Genomic DNA, 17,861 nt, shown 5'->3' with positions numbered 1-17,861 from the left:
AACAGCCTCTTTAAGAACAACAGATGCAAACTAAATGACAAATAGGGTGGGATGGGAGGATGGTTTGGGTATTCTCTTTTCACTTTTATTTTTTATTCTTATTCTGATTCTTTCTGATGTAAGGAAAATGTTCAGAAATAGATTGTGGTGATGAACGCATAACTATATGATCATACTGTGAACAGTTGATTGTATACCATGGATGACTGTATGGTTTGTGAATATATTTCAATAAAACTGAATTAAAAAAAAAAAAAAAAAAAGAACAACAGATGCAGCCCCCTTCCCCATCCTGTTGACACCCCTTTTCAATATGAACAGGTGAGGGCACTCACTGCCTAGAACCCCTGAAGATGGAGAAAGAGATGAAGTGAGAGGAAGGGGTAGTAACAAACAAGGTAAGATTTAACCAAGGTCTGTGAATACTGAAACTTCATAAAACTTTATATATATTAGATGTTGTAGTGTTGGAAGAGCTGGAAGGTGGTGGTTCTAGTTTGCTAATGCTGCGGAATGCAAAACACCAGAGATGGATTGGCTTTTATAAAAAGGGGGTTTATTTGGCTACACAGTTACAGTCTTAAGGCCATAAAGTGTCCAAGGTAACATATCAGTAATCGGGTACCTTCACTGGAGGATGGCCAATGGCGTCCGGAAAACCTCTGTTAGCTGGGAAGGCATGTGGCTGGTGTCTGCTCCAAAGTTCTGGTTTCAAAAATGGCTTTCTCCCAGGACGTTCCTCTCTAGCAAGCGTGCTCCTCTTCAAAACGTCACTCACAGCTGCACTGAGTTCCTTCTCTTTGAGTCAGCTCATTTATATGGCTCCACTGATCAAGGCCCACCCTGAATGGGTGGGGCCATGCCTCCATGGGAATATCTCATCAGAGTCACCACCCACAGCTGGGTGGGGCACATTCCAAGCAAATCTAATCAGCACCAAAACGTCTGCCCCACAAGGCTACATCAAAGATAACGGCGTTTGGGGGACACAATACATTCAAACTGGCACAGTGGAAAATGACATGGTGGAACTGTACCCTATAACATCCTTTGAAATTTCCTCTATAGCTACTCATTGGATTGTGCTTTGAAAGTCTTCACCTTTCTGAATCTGAATATACCCTATATTACATAACAAGGAAAGAACTGAAACTGTGGAAATGTAACCCATAACAATTTTTGAAGTCACCTATACAACTGCCCTTTGAGCTATACATCAAAAGTTAACACCTTTCTGTATGTATGTTATATTTTACAATAATGGAAATGGCTGAAGTTGGGGAACTGTTGATCCATGACATTCTTTGAAATTTGTTCTATAATTATCTGTTAAATCATACTTTGAAAGTTATCACTGTTTAAAGTTCACAAGAAAAAAAGTATTAAAAAACAAAGAACATAATCTTTTCTGGGATCATAACAGATTCACACCAGCACACCATCCTAAAGGTCTAATAGAAATAATGCTATCTTATTTTATCAGTAAACTTGTATAAATTTAGGGAGTATCAAATTTACCCAAGTAGAATTAAATTGTATTTGTTTGGTTCAAAAGTCTTCATAAAAACTGGAATAGGACTAGACTTTCTCTCTGCATTTTTTGCAACTATGTTTGCCTTTTTCCTTTTTCTATATGATTTTTTTTTAAAAAATCTCTGTTTTTTCATAATACCCTCAAATTATGAATAACCTCAAAAGAATCAAGTCCTGGAAAATATACCAGAATTCTTTAATTTGTCCCACAAGCATAAATCCAGGAAAACTTTTCTATAGCTCTCATGTACTTTTTCTTTACATACTGAAATTTGGCAGTAACTCTTATTCAATAACCATTATCCCAAGGCTATTTATATTTTAATAATGATTTGTTAATTTTGGTTACCGCTGCAAAGGTATTACTGGGAAAAAGAAATAACATTAAATGGGAATTCTCTCAGAACAATCATGGCCTATGCTGCAACATTTCCTCTGTGCCCACCATTTCTAATCTCCAGGCCCGGGCAGAAAGAATTCTAAACCAAGCCCTCACCTCCTCCATATGCACCCAACCCCTTCCCCATAGCTTCTTTAGCTGGTTCATTCATATTTGGGCAAGATTTAAGAGGCCCTGGTGGCAGGAATAGGTGAAAACAGAAAGAATGAGGCATGGTCTGTTGAATTTGGTTTTAAAAGCGTCAAATGAGTGTTCCAGTTTGCTAAAGCTGCCTTTATGCAAAATACCAGAAATGGATTGGCTTTTTTAAAAGGGATTTATTAGTTCACAAACTTAAAATTCTAAGGCCATGAAAATGTCCAAATTAAGGCATCAACCAGAGGATAGCTCCACTGAAAGGCCAGTGGCATCGAGAACACCTCTGTCAGCTGGGAAGGCATGTGGCTGGTGTCTGCTGGTCCTTTTCTCCCAGGTTCTGATTTCAAAATGACTTTCTCCAAAATGTCTCTGGGCTTCTGTCTCTCTTAGCTTCTCTCTCACAGCCTCCGTGCATCCTTGCTTATTCTCCCAGGATGTCTCTCTCTAAGGATCTGGGTGTCCTCTCTTAGCTTCTCCCAGGCAATGTTTGGGCTTCATCTCTTAGTTTAGCATCTCCAAGCTTCTGGGTCTCTGTCGGCCCCTGAGCTCCCTTAAGGATTCCAATAAACTAATGAAGATCCACCTTAAATGTTTAAATGGGAGGGGTCATTCCCCAGTGAAAAAAATCTAATCAAAAGCTCTCACCCACAGTTGGTTGGGCCACATCTCCAGGAAACAACCTAATCAAAAGCTCCCTCCCATAATAAGTCTGCACCCATGAGACTGGATTAAAAGAACATGGGAGGAGAAATAAGATAGCCGCATAGAGAGGACTGGAAGTTAGTCCCCCTGGAATAACTAATAAACAATCAGGAGTAACTAGTAAAGAATCTGGAATAACAGCTGGGGGACAACTATGACTGTCCACACATCATACACCAACCTGGATTGCGAGGAATGCCTGAGATCGCAGCATAAAATCTGTAAGTAAAGACTGTGATCCCCAGTTGGGAGCGCCCGCCTCTCACAGCAGCCCGACCTGCAAAACCTTGCTGTGATAGAGAGCAGCACTCTCTGAACAAGCAACTATACCTCAGTCCAGCTACAACTAGGGTTTTTGATTAACAAACGTGGACTGTCCAATACAAGCTGCAAATCCCAACAAGCAGACAGAGGCTTTTATTATTTTTAATTCATTTTTATTGAGATATATTCACGTACCATGCAGTCATACAAAGTATACTTTCAGTTGTTTACAGTACCATTATATAGTTGTGCATTCATCACCAAAATTAATATCTGACATTTTCATTACCACACACACACACAAATAATAAGAATAAAAATTAAAAAGAATAATTAAAGTAAAAAAGAACATTGGGTGCCTCCCCCCCCCCCCATTTTTCTACTCATCCATCCATAAATTGGACAAAGGGGAGTGTGGTCCATATGGCTTTCCCAATCACATTGTCACCCCTCATAAGCTACATTTTTATACAATCGTCTTCAAGATTCATGGGTTCTGGGTTGTAGTTTGATAGTTTCAGGTATATATTGCTAGCTATTCCAATTCCCCAGAACCTAAAAGGATTGTCTATATCGTGTGTAAAAGTGCCCGCCAGTGTGACCTCTCAGCTCCTTTTGGAATCTCTTTGCCACTGAAGCTTATTTCATTTCCTTTCACATCCCCCTTTTGGTCAAGAAGATGTTCTCCATCCCACAATGCTGGGTCTAGATTCCTCCCCGGGAGTCATATTCCACGTTGCCAGGGAGATTTACTCCCCTGGGTGTCAAATCCCATGTAGGGGGGAGGGCAGTGATTTCACCTGCAAAGTTGGCTTAGCTAGAGAGAGAGGGCCACATCTGAGCAACAAAGAGGCATTCGGGAGGAGGCTCTTATGCACAATTATACACAGGCCTAGCCTCTCCTTTACAGCAACAGTCTTGCCAAGGGCAAGTCCCATGGTAGAGAGCTCAGCCCATCAAACCACAGTCCCCTATCAGACAGAGGCTTTTAGTGACAACTGACCTTAAAGAACCGGAGGACTCCTCTGTGCCAGGAGAGGGAGCCCAGAGTACTGGGTGCTGTCTCTGGCCAGAGGTGAAGCTGGGGGTGGGGTGGGGGGGCAGTGGATTGGCCCTGAAGGGGGCTTTCTGTCCCTTTTTCTCTGTCTCAACCTAGGCAGCTCAGTAGAGAAAGCTGCAGCTATTTTCAGTTCACAGCTCTCCGACCCAGACAAGGTGGACACAGCAGAGTCAGAGAGACAAAGAACGTATTTAAATACTGATGATCACTCCCTAGGGGGTGTATCTTCCCTAAGAGGACGGAGGTGGTACCCAGCCCTACTACTGGCCTCCCATTCAGAACCAGACCCCAGAGCTTGGGGGGAAACAGTCAAAACAGAAACTAAGGATTAAGGGGACCACACCTCCTTATACCAGTCAGGAGGGACAGACTGACAGGCACCACCTGCTGGGCAGGTTAGGAAAAGCACAGAGGCTTCAGGCCTCACAGGGTGTTTCAGTCTTCTAAGACACACCCTCAGGGAAACCTGATAATGAATATTGCCCCCTTCTGACATCCGAGTCCGTTTTGGCCTGGAAATACCTGATTGTGACAACCAAGGAAACCAGATGCCTAGGCAACAGAAAACTACAATCTACACTGAGAAAAACAAAGTTACGGCCCATTCAGAGGAACAAACTTACACTTCAACTGAGATACAGGAATTGAAACAACTAATGCTAAATCAATTCAAAAATTTTAGGGAAGATACGGCAAAAGAGATGAAGCGTATAATGAAAACACTGGGCGAATATAAGGTAGAAATCTAAAGTTCAAAAAACAACTGGCAGCATCTAGGGAAATGAAAAGCACAACACAAGAGATGAAAGACACAATGGAGGCATACAACAGCAGATACCAAGAGGCAGAAGAACACACTCAGGAACTGGAAAACAAGACACCTGAAATCCTACACACAAAAGAACACATAGGGAAAAGAATGGAAAAATATGAGCAACATCTCAGGGAACTGAATGACAACATGAAATGAATGAATGTATGTGTCATGGGTGTCCCAGAAGGAGAAGAGAAGGAAAAGGGGCAGAAGCAATAATAGAGGAAATAACCATGAAAATTTCCCATCTCTTATGAAAGACATAAAATTACAGATCCAAGAAGCGCAGCTTACCCCCAACAGAATAGATATGAATAGGCCTACACCAAGACACTTAATCATATTATCAAACGTCAAAGCAAGCAAGAGAAAAGCGATCCATCACATACAAAGGAAGCTTGATAAGACTATGTGCGGATTTCTCAGTAGAAACCATGCAAGCAAGAAGGAAGTGGGGTGATACATTTAAGAAACTGAAAGAGAAAAACCACCAACCAAGAATCCTATATCCGGCAAAACTGTCCTTCAAATATGAGGGAGAGTTTTAAATAGTCTCTGACAAACAGATAATGACAGAATTTGTGAACAAGATACCTGCTCTACAGAAAATACTAAAGGGAGCGTTACACAGAGAGATAGGAAAAGACAGAAGTGAGAGGTTTGGAACACAATTTTGGGTGTGGTAGCACAGCAATGTAAGTACACTAAACAAAGATGACTGTGAGTATGGTTGAAAGAGGAAGGTTAGGAGCACGTGGGACACCAGAATGAAAGAGAAAACATAAAGACTGGAATTGTATAACTCAGTGAAACCCAGAGTGCTCAACAATTGTGATAAAATGTACAAATATGTTTTTACACGAGGGAGAACAAATGAATGTCAACCTTTCAAGTTGTTAAAAATAGGGTGGTATGGGGGAAAAATACAATCAGTGCAAACTAGAGACTATAATTAACAGAAGCATTGTATTATGCTTCCTGCAATGAAACAAAGGCAATATACCAAGCGAAATGCATATAAGAGGGGGCCATAGGGGAGGGGTATGGGCCTCCTGGCATTGGTGATGTTGTCTGACTCTTTAATCTACTTTAGTTTAATGCTATCTTTACTTTTGTTGCTTCCTAGCTGTCATGTTGTTGTTTTTTTCTCTTTCTTTTTTCTGTTTGTTTTGTCTCTCTACCTTCTTTGACTCTTCCTCCTTCTCTGTGGAAGAACTGGAGATGTCCTTATATAGATAGTGGTGAGGGTGGTGAATACATAAATATGTGACTATACAGGGAACCATCGATTGTTTACTTAGGATGCAATGTATGGGGTGTGAACAAAACCGTCTTAAAAAAAAATGGGTTGATGAAGACACCTACCTTGAGGACACTATATTGGGTGAAATAAGTCTGATACATAAGGACAAATAATGCAGGGTCTCACTGATATGAACTAATTATAATATGTAAACTCATAGACATGAAAAATAAGTTACCAGGCTATAAAACTAGGCTAAAGAATGGGGAGCGGTTGCTTATTATGAGCAGGATGTTCAATAGGTTGAACTGAAGTGTTTGAAAATGGACAGAGGTGACCGTAGCACGTTACTGTGAGAATAACTAACAGTGTTGAATGGTGTGTGAGTGTGTTGGAAAGGGGAAGCTTAGCGTCACGTGTCACCAGAAGGAAAGTTGGAGGTTAAAAGATGGGAATGTATAAAACAGTGATCTTGCGGTGGATGTCTGTAATTAACTGTACAAATATTAGAAATCTCTCTCATGAACTAGAACAAATGTATGACACTATAAATAGAAGTTAATAGTAGAGGAGCCTATAGGAAAAAAATATATACCTATTGCAAACTATATACTAAAGTTAGTAGTATTTTAACATTCTTTCATCAACAGTAACAAATGTACTATACCAATACTATGAATCGATAATGGAGAGGGGCTAGTTAGGGGTATGGGAGGATTTGAGTTTCCTTTTTTATTTTTATTTTTTTTTTTAAATTTCTTTTCCGGAGTAATGAAAATGTTCTAAAAATACAAAAAAAAAAAAAAAAAAACAATAATTGTGGTGATGGATGCACAGCTGTATGATAGTACTGTGGGCAACTGATTGTACCGTTTGGATCTTTGGATAATTGTATGGAATGTGAACAATCTCAATAAAAAATAAAAATAAAAAATAAAGAACATGGCTGTTGTGGGGGACATCTTAGATCCAAACGAGCACAATGAGGGTGATGGGACGTAAGACCTGTAAGGTGGCCTTAGTATTAGTGAGAGTTCCTATGCCCTGCTTTTGGTTGTTTCCCATCATTAGAACTATTTCACCTAAAGATATGACCCGGACAATTGGAAAAGTTTTTTCCATTTCCCGAGGCAAGCCCTCTGCTGCATTCAGGAAATTCCAGCGGGTGGTTTCTTTCCAATGTCCAAGTGTGTTTACAATAATTACAGTCTGAACCCTGATGCCTAGAAGTGCACGTGCACACACACACATGCTTATTTATCTCTAAGCAATTCGAATAGAACTCTTTTAAGAATTTTTTGTTTGCTAATTTGGTATTATCATCCAGAGGTGGGAAAATATACATTGAACAAACAGGAAGACACAAAAAGAAAGTTAGACACATGCAAAAAAACAGAAACAGAAATATAAAACTCACGAATTTGAACCCTACATTTTCATTCTCTCCTGATGTGATTATCACCCCAATTTGTGTTACACGTTGCTAATATTGAAGTAACTAAGCTTTCTATTTTCTTAGGGCCTTCTCTGTAGAGTGGGTATTATTTTTCCAGTTATATAAATCTGATGTGGAGAATGGGGCCTCCCTGTTCATCTAGTCCTCTAGGCACGTGCCAGATGTGTAGAAGTTTTGCTGGTGGCTCTGCTGCTGGTTTTAGAGAGCTGCTCTAGCCAAACTGAGTACCTGGAGGCTACGGAAGGGGGAGACCATTTCTATCTCAAGCTCTCTTACCTCCGGTAAAGCGAGGATACAGAGGAGGAGAAGAGGTAGGGAAGCTTCCTCCTTTCCTGATCTATTGGCCCCTCGGTGGAGGTGGGGCAGATGAAGGAGTTAATGCAAGTTCTACTGCATCCTCCAGATTTGAATCAGGGAGGACAATTTTTTTTTCTTTTCTCCACTAATATTTGCAGGTAAGATTTCTATTTTCTCATAAACCCTTACCTCGATTTTACATGAAAGCGGTTTACCACTTAACATAACTGCGGGTGGGGAGTGGGGGGCGCGAAAGGCCTTTCCTGAGTTTTCGGTGACTTGAGGATGAGCTGGGGCCGGCGAGAAGGAAACGGACCGAGACCACGTTTCTGCTGAAATACAGGTGAAACCAAACCGGAGCCCGGCCCTCATCGCCCCCTCGGCGGTCCCCTCAAGCGGTGGGCGGCGGCTGTCGCGAGATCCTGTCTTCTCCCGCCTCCCCTACCGGTTCGCGGCAAGTCCCCCAGGCTCCCGCGCCGCCTGCGAGAGACGCACAGGGCTCCCGCGTCCGGTTGGGAGAAGGACCGGAGCGCTGGGGACATCGCGACAGGGGCGTGGCGTATGTAGGTGAGCAGAGCGCAGAGGCCGCTGGTCCCTCGCAGCCCGGGCTCCCACGTCTCGCGAGCTTGTAATATCCGAATATTCCCGAGGTGGCGTTTCCGACTTCTGAGGTCGGAGAAAAGGGGGTTCGGGAAGTGCGGGTGCGGAGGGCGCGCGTGGGAAGTGACCGTCTGTGAAGAGCGCGGCGGCGGCGAGTGCACGGGGCGAGGCGGGGCGAGCAACTCATACTTACCTGGCAGGGGAGACACCATGATCACGAAGGTGGTTTTCCCAGGGCGAGGCTTATCCATTGCACTCCGGATGTGCTGACCCCTGCGATTTCCCCAAATGTGGGAAACTCGACTGCATAATTTGTGGTAGTGGGGTACTGCGTTCGCGCTCTCCCCTGATTCTCCGTCTCGAAAGTAAGGCCTTCTCTCGTTGTGGTAATTCTGGAGTGGTTTCCTTCGCACTTGGCAGTAGTTTCAGATGTTTTTAAGTGGTTCCGTCTAAACACCCAAATCGAGTCCTTCTGTCGTCTCGTTGTGGTAATTCTGGAGTGGTTTCCTTCGCACTTGGCAGTAGTTTCAGATGTTTTTAAGTGGTTCCGTCTAAACACCCAAATCGAGTCGTTCTGTCTTCGGCTTGGTCAAGATTTCCTGTGTCGGGGTCGAGGATTTTTCACCTGCTCTGTGTCAAGGAGAGCTTCTTGCGATGGAATTTCCTTTATAACTATCTTGGCAGGTTTGTTTTCCTGGATGCCAAGCCGTATCAGAGTTACGATGAAAGGAGGACTCCTAAAGTTCTCTTGATTGTATGATAGAAGATTCCTTCCTCTTTTCTTTAAAAGGGTTTTTTTTATGAGAGTTTCTTTTAAAAGTCTGGAACACTTTTGTGTACATGAAAGTGACAGGCTTCTGGCAGATCTCCTCCCAAATCCTTATGATTTTATGTCTCAGGATTTCTTAGGAAGAGAGAAGCCCTTTTAAGTACTGAACAGGATTGATTATGAGAGGATTCTGTTAAGTTAGGCACAGGTCATGGTCTCAGACCCAAATTCATAGGCCTGTCAAACACAAATTCAAAGGGAGAGCCTGCTTGCAGCGGTTGCTCTAATTTCTAACAAGGCTAGAAGTAAAGCTCTAGGCCATTTTAGCCCACTGCATTGTTGAATCTTAGCCAATGAGTTTTTCAGACTTGGATATATCTGCTCTGCTTGTCCAGAGGACCGAGGATGATAGCATGCATGATAGTTTACAGGAATCTACAGGAATCTGCAAACATTTACGCAATGCCTGGACGACAGTGGAAATAGAATTTCTTCCACTGTCTGATGCAGTCTGCTCTGATAGCCCCAAAATGGGAATTATGTTTGCCAAGAGAACCTTTTCAACTGTGTTGACTTTTGAAGATGGAAAGGATTCAGGCCTGACACATTACGTACTCCATAAAGATATAAAATCTCTTACTTTTCGCAGGCATTACTTGTATGAAATCCAACTGCCGCCAGGTTTGTGGTGAAGTTGGCTGGGAAAACTGCCTGCATTAAACTCAGGAGTGGTCTTCAAAGAATTCTGCTGAGAAACCGCACATCTCTTTAATGTGTTTTGAATAATTTCATCATTTAGTAGGTGTAGTACTTTTAAAAATCCCTCTTGTACTAAGATGATTTTGTTAGTGACACATCAGTACTAACCAAGTGTGCTGGCTTGAATCTGTTATGTACTCCATAGAAGACAATGTTATTCATTCCAGGCTTGTAGAGGCAGATCTGCTGTGGGTGGGATCTTTTGATTAGGCTGTTTCCACGAAGATGTGACTCACCCAGTTGTGGGTGGACCTTTTGATTAGATCGCTTCCATGGAGATGTGACCCTGCGCATTCGAGGTGGGTCTTAATTAGTTCACTGGAGTCCTTAAGAGAGCCGACACAGACCAAGATGTCTGGAGAAGCTAAGCTAAGAGATGACACCCAGAGTTTGCCTGGAGAAGCTAAGTCAGCACCCACAGACGCTTAATGAGAAAGCCAGTGGAATCAGCAGTGGAAAGCAATGCAACCTGGGGGCAAGGGACCAGCAGATGCCAGCCACGTGCCTTCCCAACTGACAGCATCGGCCTATCCTCAGTGAAGGTATCCCCTTAGTTTGACCCTTTTTTGGGCCTTAGAACTGTAAATTTGCAAATTAATAAACTCCCATTGTAAAAGCCAATCCATTTCACGTATTTTTGCATTCTGTCAGCTTTAGCACAGCGGAACACCCAGAAAATAGGGACTGTGATGTAAGAATTATTTTGTTAGGTAATTCCTATAACCCAACCCAATCTAATTCTTTCTGCCACTTTCTCAATCTTTTGTCCATTTCCTTTTGGGAAGCACATTTTTGAAAATGAACGAAAAGTTCTCGTATTAAAAGTAGGACTTCGCTATTAAATAAACAGGAAACTACAAGTGTTGGAGACGATGTGAAGAAACAGAAACATCTGTTCACTGCCGGTGGGAATGTAAAATGGTGCAGCCACCCTGCTCCTCAGAAAGCTAAGTATAGAGAACAGAGTTCTGGCAATCCCATTACTCAGCATACACCCAGAACCTTTGAAAGCAGGGGCGCAGAGAGACACTTGCACAGCGATGTTCACCGTGGCATTATTCATGATTGCCAAAATATGCTAACAACTCAAGTGTCCATCAACTGAATAACTAAAGTGTGGTATACACCTATGATGGAATATTATTCAGCAGTAAGAAGGAATGAAGTCCTCAAGCACGCGATAACATGGATGACCCTTGAGGACATTATGTTGAGTGAAATAAGTCAGACACAAAAGGACAAATATTGTATGAGCTCACTAATATGAGCTGATTATAATATGTAAACTCATAGACACAAAACCTAGAATACAGGTTATCAGGAGACAGAATGTGGCTAGAGAATGGGGAGCAATTGCTTGATATGTGCGGTATTTTTAAATAGGGTGAACATAAACGTTTGGGAATGGATAGAGGTGATGGTAGCATGTTATTGTGAATGTAAGTTAACAGTGCTGTACTGTGTGTGAATGTGGTTCAAAGGGGAAGTGTCGAGTCAAGTATGTCACCAGAAGGAAAGCTAAAGATTAAAACGTGGGAATGTGTAATACAGCGAATCTTGTGTTGGACAATGACTGTGATTAACACTACAAATATTTACAAGTTCTTTCGTGAACTAGGACAAATGTATGACACTATTAGAAGGAGTGAATAATAGAGTGGTATATGGGGGAAATGTACCTATTGCAAAATGGATTATAGTTAACAGTAATATCTTAATATTCTTTCATCAACAGTAACAAATGCACCACACCAATACTAGGGAGTCAGTAATGGGGCAGGTGGGCGGAGAGAGAATAGGGGTATGGGATGTCTGGGGTTTTCCTTTTTATTATTTATTTATTTATGTATGTATTTTTGAGTACTGAAAAGTTCTAAGATTGACTGTGGTGATGAATACACAACTATGCAATGATACTGCGAGCCGTTAATTGTATACTTTGGATGGACTGTGTGGTGTGTGAATACATGTCAATAAAAGTGCCTTTTGTTGTTGTTGTTGTTTTTTAAAAAAAGCAGAGCTTCTGGAGTCTGTATTAAAAGTTTGGAGTCTGTCATATTTTAAAAGCAGCTTTGCAGCCCTGTCAGCAAAATCATTGTCTCTGGAAATTTTGGTGTTTTGCCCTACGTGAACTCTACAAGGGTCTACTGACAATCTGAGTACGCAGGGGTAAAGCCTCTCACAAATCAGCTGTCAAGTTTCCCGGAGATATTTTAGTTCTCATCGAGTGAAGATTCCCCCATTTTTGCAAATTTGCCCTGTTGCATGACAGACACAAACACATATTCATTACCAGTGTATATACTACTTTAAGTTCTGAACCAAGAATTGCAGTTCTAGAAATTGCACTTAACTCAGCTGCTTGTGCCAACAGACAAAACACAAACTTCCAAATTTCACTGAGAAGTCACCACAGCAGAAGGAAGCCCGAAGTTGGCCTTTTTTATCCTGAGTGACGTCCCATCAGTAAACACCAAATCTGCATTTTGAACAGGAGTGTTAGTTAAGACAAATCGAGGCCTGGTGTCTTCTGTTACCGTTACATTCAGAATCATCTATTTGGTCAGGATGCCGCACAAGAGTGTGATGATTTTAGCACAAAATTAGGATTGGGTGGTAATGCTTATTCCAGCTAGTCCGATGGTGCACCAACAAATGCTGGGCCGGTGCTCTCTTCTGATGCATGTGGGACGTGCAAATGAGTCCAAAGGAGCAGTACCAAAGTCAAATGGTTGCAGGGTTAGGAACTACAAGGGTTAATGGAACAATGAATTTATTGACATCTCCATGATCTTGTACAAATCTATATAGTGGTTGACTGTCTTTATTAAATTTACCTTTCTTCCTTTATTTCTTTACAGGGTGAGTGCCCTTTTTAAATGATCCCTCGTGTTTCTAATTCTTCTGCAACCAGTTTTAATCTGCTGTTTGAACTCTCAACAAAGGATATTATTTTATATGTGACCAAAGGTTATTCTTCAGGTGAGCTATTTTTATTGGTTCTACATGTGTACAGTAGGTTTATAGGGGAATCTGGAGAAAATAAGAAATCATGGTCCTCAGCCAGAGGGCCTATCTGTATGGGAACTATCAGGAAAAGGAACAAGTAAAAGTCTGACCCAAAACACCAGCAACCTGTATTGATCGATCACCCGTCGGAAAGCGAGCGATTTCCGAAGAAACTGCAGCAATGAGGAGTACCGATATCTATCAGAAAAGGCCAGGCTAGGTTAGCCTGAGGAAAATTATCGACATTTGTCCCACCAGTTTCCGCCTATAAGATGCTCTCACTCTGTCAGCTTTGAACCACTTGCCTAGCCGAGTTTTGTCCTTCCAGGCTTTCCTGACTCCCTTGTTCTCGCAGTTTCTGCATCCCCCAAAGTCTCTTTCTAACAATCCCTCTTCCGATTGCTTCTTGCATTGACATACTGTTTTCCCATCTTCTTTTGCTCCCTTCATAGGGTCCAGGTAGAAAATGACTCCTTTTAGAAAACAGTTCTAACGTAGCAGTTTTTAATTTCTTTGTTTCTTTGTCTGTCTCTAGAGTGTCCCCAAACTGAGTACCTGCTGCTTAAGATTTGTGTAATCAACAGCCCTTGCCATCCTGCCGCCTTTTCCCTAACTTGAGTTTGGATGGTTGGTAAGAGAGCTGAGACAAAAGTGGATAAAACCAGACTGGCGCAATTTCTGTCTGCCCCGGGGTCCGTGCCAGTGACTTTTGAGAAAGCCTCACCAAACCACTGATGGAAATCAATGGTGGACTCACACATTCTCTGGGTACACCCCTGCAGTTTCTTTCCACCTTTAGTGGAAAGGTTGGCCTTAGCGACACCTCTGCACGGGTTTCTGCAGCTCTCAGTTGTCCCGTAGTTGTGCGGGTGGCCAACGGTCGGCTTCCCTCGCCCCGATAACCCCGCGATGCGGTGGGTCATCTTCCGGTCCTCCGTGTGCTTGCTCCATCCCAGAAGCGAAGTTTGCTGGTTGCAGAATTCCATGAAGCAGGAGGTGCAAACACAAGGCAGGGTGCTGCAGATACCCGCTTAGAGGAAAGAAGCCTTTAAATGAGTAATATCCACTGGTGAGAAGGGCACACGGACGCTTGTTTCGCTTGCCCCAGGGCATTTATAGGTAGCTTCTCAACAGCATCGGCTTAGCTGGCATACCAACCGAATACGAAGGGCTGATGTTCCTCCCGTTGAGAAGAGAAAGACGTAGAACCATATGGCACTTTGGTTTCTCTTCCCACGTTGGTATTAGCTTGACCCTTTTGTTTGCCTTTTTCCAAGTGCCTGGTGCCTTCATAGAGGAGATAAGCTTTCATCCAAGTTCTCAGTTATTCCCTGATCCTGTCTCTGTATCATTTCTGCTTTCCTAACTACATGCTGCGTGTTATGATAAGGGTCTCTTGGAGGTGCAATCTGGGCTAAGTCAGGAAGTGACGTGGACTCGGGGCCAGGGACGGAGACCCACAAACCGGTGTCCTCAAACAGGGCAGATAATTCATTACCTTCTAAAGAAGTTGTGTTCTCGTCTCCCTTCGCAGGGAAATCCACTGACAAGGGAACCACCCGTCTAAAAGATCACCGCCCGGAGCTGACTTGAAGCAGGGTGGAATAAATGATGCAGGTGGCACAAAGGGACAGGAACAACAAAGAAAGGAGAAGGACGGTCCCGTGAAAGAGAAATTGTCTCTAATTCTTGCCTAGCCTCTTCCATTTTCCTCAGTCTTTTCTTCTTACTATCCAAATCACCCTTAACTTTTCTCTTGGAATGATATGCATCCCATAAATACCTATATTTCATTTGCTTGGCGTGAGGCCATAAACCAGAGAAGCCATAAATTCCTAGATAAGGCAACCCCCCTCCTCTGTAGGTGCATCTTAAAGCATATTCCTAAGCACCATAGCTGTCTACACTAGAACCATACCGGATACAGATCAGCAACTTCAAAGAGACATCCCAACCTGGCTCTGTGCCTTCCTTGTTTTTACCCCCCATATAACCCCGTCACCAGCCGGGCAGCGCGGTGCGCTACTTTGAATGTTCTGCTGCGGTACAGGACCAGCTTCCTGTCTGTAAGTTCCTCGATAAACTATTCCTGCTATTTGCTATATGGAGTGGCCTGCTTTGTTTGTCCATCTTAAGTGCCCACTGAACTTGGGCGGAATCTATTCTGTAGGTTCGTGGCTAGAGGTTTGGGATGAGGCCCTCCTAGGAACCCCTGAAATTACCTTACTTTGTCTGAATCTAAGGAACAAGCCTCAGGCAGGCCACTGTCAGACTGGATTCTATATGTGACAGAGCTATCAGCCATGTAAGAGAAAGACCTGAAGTCAACATTTCTGGTTTTCTGCATTTTTCCACCCTCAAAGCTAATGACGGTCCTGATGGGATTTTACAGCCTCAATAAGACAATCTTGATATTTTTAGAGGGTGGTTCATCTGGCTGGTATTACCAAAGGGAGGAGAGTTTCTTACCTTACCGTTTTGTGGCCAAAAGACTTTCAGCTGGTCCACTCCAAATCAGGAACTGTAGACCAATCCCCAGTGAACTCTCTCTACAAAGACACAAAGAATTAAAGTTTTATTATTGAAAAGGCATTAGGCCAGACCACAATGAGTCCTACAGGCAATCCATGAGAGAGACTGCAGAGACAAAAGAAAACTCACTCTTTTATTTAGCCAGGCAGAAACCACCCATTAAATACAATTTCACAAGGAAAAAATAATAATAATAATAATAACTTGCCCTCAAGTTAGAGGATAGTAGTTAATCGCCTTTACCAAAGGAAAAATAAAACTTCTCATAGCTCTCTGACAAGCAGCTGGTTACTACTTGGAGCCAGACACCTAGGCTAACCTCTCACAGATCGAGGGGAATAGGGGTACAAACTTACTTGATGTTTAAACTTCAGAGAAGCCCCTCAAGGCCTTAAGAAAAACCATTACTGGGTTGTAAAAGTAGCAAGGGTTAAATTTAGCTGTTAATTGCTCTTTTTCACTCTAATTATTATTCTTGTTATTTTTGTGTGTGTGCTAATGAAGGTGTCAGGGATTGATTTAGGTGATGAATGTACAACTATGTAATGGTACTGTAAACAATCGAAAGTACAATTTGTTTTGTATGACTGCGTGGTATGTGAATATATCTCAATAAAATGATGATTAAAAAAATAAAATAAAATAAAAAATAAAAATAAAAAAATAAAAAGGGGGCAGGGAAAGAACTTACACTTCCAAGTTTCATAAAGGTCCTGCAATTTTCTAAAGGAATTACCTGAGAAAACCGGGGGAGGGGGGGGGGAGGCGGGGGGTGTAATGAAATGTCTCCCTTTTTGCAACAAGGAAAACTTTTTTTTAAGAGTGCGGGTGAGCTGGGGGCGTGGGGGCCCTTCCCGAAGACCCTGTTGCCAAGGATCCCAGCACCTGCCTCCTGTTGGGAAAATGGGACTTCCCAACAGGCCGCCCAGCTCCGGGCAGTGATTAGCAGCAACCCGAGCCTGGACCTCCTCTGGGGAGGGGCTCACCCGTGACAGCTCCTTCCAAGACTGAGAGGCAGATACATACCTGCCTGCCCCAGCATCAGTGTCCACGCCGTGTTTGTTCCGCCGGCAGGTGTATCAGAATCTCGGCACGTTTGGTCCACCTCGGCGCTGCTTAGATAAAACGTTCCGCAATTTCCACATGAAGAGAAGCCTCCTGTCCGGAAGTGGCGGGAAAAATCACTTATCCGGAGACAAACCACCTTCCAAAAGCCAACACAAACCACGAAATCACCAGTAAGAAAAACTCCGCGAAGACAACAAACAGAAACCACCACAACAACAACAAAACGCCCCAACACAAAAACCGCTCTAATGTTAACCTCAGAAAAGCCAGGGGAGAGCGCGAACGCAGTCCCCCACTACCACAAATTATGCAGTCGAGTTTCCCACATTTGGGGAAATCGCAGGGGTCAGCACATCCGGAGTGCAATGGATAAGCCTCGCCCTGGGAAAACCACCTTCGTGATCATGGTGTCTCCCCTGCCAGGTAAGTATGAGTTGCTCGCCCCGCCTCGCCCCGTGCACTCGCCGCCGCCGCGCTCTTCACAGACGGTCACTTCCCACGCGCGCACTTTCCGAACCGCCCTTTCTCCCGCCTCAGAAAGCAGAAACGCCACTTCGGGGACTTTTCGATTTTGCAAAAGCTCGAGCCGTGGGAGCCCGGGCTGCGCGGGACCAGCAGCCTCTGCGCGCCCTGCTCTTCTGCATACGCCGCGCCCCTGCCGTGACGTCCCCAGCGCGCCAGTCTCTCTGCCACCGAGACTGGGGACCCCTGCGGGAGCCTCGGAGCCTCGGCAGGCGCGGGTCGGCGCGCGACGACGTGCCCCAGACCTGTAGGTGAAGCGGCAGAAGACGGGAGATCGCGCGGTCTCCGCCGCCCACCAGTTGAGGGGTCGGCCGAGGGAGTGTTGAGGTCTGCGTCTAGGTTCGATCTCAACTTCATTTCAGCAAAAACGTGGTCTCGGTTCATTTCCTTCTCGCCGGCCCCAGCTCATCCTCAAGTAATCGAAAACTCAGGAACGGCCTTTTTCTTTTTTTGACCCCCCACCCCCCGGTGACGCTAAGTGCTAAACCGCCGTAATATAAAATCGAGGTAACGTTCATGAGTGGCACCTTCCTGAGTAAAAGTGGCTATAAACCGTTCCAGAATATGTAGGAACCTAATCTAGTAACGCCAGAACGAAAACTCAGGGTTCTAACTTTGAAGAAAGAAAAGCAGGGCAGAGCGCGAACCCCTCCGCCTCAACCGCAGCCACGCGCCGCCCCGCCCCCGCCCCCGGG

At 43.8% G+C, this 17,861-nt stretch overlaps 1 long non-coding RNA gene and 2 other non-coding genes across 3 annotated transcripts; 2 read left to right on the top strand and 1 right to left on the bottom strand.

Annotated features, from left to right (window-relative positions):
* The first annotated feature begins 8,337 nt into the window (after positions 1–8,337).
* On the top strand, positions 8,338–15,139 carry LOC119532398. The gene is made up of 3 exons (XR_005216531.1): positions 8,338–8,474; positions 12,897–13,017; positions 14,579–15,139. It is a non-coding gene; the product is annotated as an uncharacterized LOC119532398 (long non-coding RNA).
* Positions 8,693–8,856, top strand: LOC119533620. Its single transcript, XR_005216742.1, has one exon. It is a non-coding gene; the product is annotated as a U1 spliceosomal RNA (small nuclear RNA).
* Positions 15,140–16,911: 1,772 nt separating the features above from the next.
* Positions 16,912–17,075, bottom strand: LOC119533598. Its single transcript, XR_005216721.1, has one exon. It is a non-coding gene; the product is annotated as a U1 spliceosomal RNA (small nuclear RNA).
* Between the last annotated feature and the right edge of the window lie 786 nt (positions 17,076–17,861).

This window comes from Choloepus didactylus, chromosome 4, assembly GCF_015220235.1.
Source record: "Choloepus didactylus isolate mChoDid1 chromosome 4, mChoDid1.pri, whole genome shotgun sequence".
NCBI lineage: Eukaryota > Metazoa > Chordata > Mammalia > Pilosa > Megalonychidae > Choloepus > Choloepus didactylus.
Note: the sequence above shows the minus strand (reverse complement) of the source record. Positions and strands in the feature narration are given on the sequence as shown.